The sequence below is a fragment of the Anneissia japonica genome, unplaced genomic scaffold (genome assembly GCF_011630105.1).
Source record: "Anneissia japonica isolate Jap-2015-1 unplaced genomic scaffold, ASM1163010v1 scaffold522_len1101056_cov227, whole genome shotgun sequence".
Taxonomy (NCBI): Eukaryota; Metazoa; Echinodermata; class Crinoidea; order Comatulida; family Comatulidae; genus Anneissia; species Anneissia japonica.
Genome location: NW_022756123.1, coordinates 1,100,901 through 1,101,471, shown reverse-complemented (window position 1 = coordinate 1,101,471; position 571 = coordinate 1,100,901).

Here is a 571-nt window from a genome sequence, read left to right as displayed (position 1 = left end):
CCCACACAAATACACACCCATGGAACTTCCCGCACAATTGCAGCTAACAGCTGTTGAACTTTAACGTCGTTATAATGCTGATTTGAACTACCGGTATAAAGTTAAATTGTAATCAAAATTGACTATAGTATGGTGCTTATTTCTAGTACCAGGTATGTTTGATAAACAAAAACAACCAAATTATTTCTTAACTTTAAATGCAGTTGAGATTATTAGGGGGAAAACCACTACTATGACATCACCAATAGTATCGATAATTAAGGGAATTTGAATTACCAAATTATAAGCCTATATCTAAATATTTTTGAGCAGAGCGGTTTTGAAAATGGGAGGTCTATCTTACCTTTGTAAAAAGCAGGAGTGTTGATGGTGCCTATAGTGAGGGGGAGTGTCAGTGAAAATCCGAAAACACCCTTTAGACATGCAAAGAGGGGACAAAGTCCATAGAAGACGGTATTTATTCATCGATAACGCAATCATTGGGACACAATATTGAACACTAACGTTTTGCAGAATATATTTTACAAATTGGATCTTTGGAAATAAAATGCATCGCGGTGTATTCAAAAGA